Here is a 355-nt window from a genome sequence, read left to right on the forward strand (position 1 = left end):
ACTCAGAGAAAGTCAAAAGCCATATGATTTCACTCATATGTGGAATTTAAGAAACAGAACAAACAAACAAAACCAGACTCAAATACAGAAAACAAACTGGTGGTTGTCAGAAGGGAGTTGGGTGGGGGGGATGGATGAAATACGTGAAGGGGATTAGAGTTCATTTATCATGATGAGCACTGAGTAATGTATACAAATGTTGAATCACTATATTGTACATCTGAAACTAATAGAACATTGAATGTTAATTATACAGGAATTTTAAAAAATAATGTGAGGTTAAGAGTAGAACATACAATTTAGGAGAGTGACTATGTCATCCTTGCGCAGGGGCCATGCTAATCTTCTCTGTATC

At 35.8% G+C, this 355-nt stretch overlaps 1 pseudogene; it reads right to left on the reverse strand.

The window, feature by feature from the left end:
• Nucleotides 1-284: 284 nt before the first annotated feature.
• LOC145718167 (U6 spliceosomal RNA) lies at nt 285-355 on the reverse strand (annotated as a pseudogene; the record flags this gene model as incomplete).

Source organism: Leptonychotes weddellii, unplaced genomic scaffold, assembly GCF_054177405.1.
Source record: "Leptonychotes weddellii isolate Sample4059 unplaced genomic scaffold, ASM5417740v2 HiC_scaffold_115728, whole genome shotgun sequence".
NCBI classification, from domain to species: domain Eukaryota; kingdom Metazoa; phylum Chordata; class Mammalia; order Carnivora; family Phocidae; genus Leptonychotes; species Leptonychotes weddellii.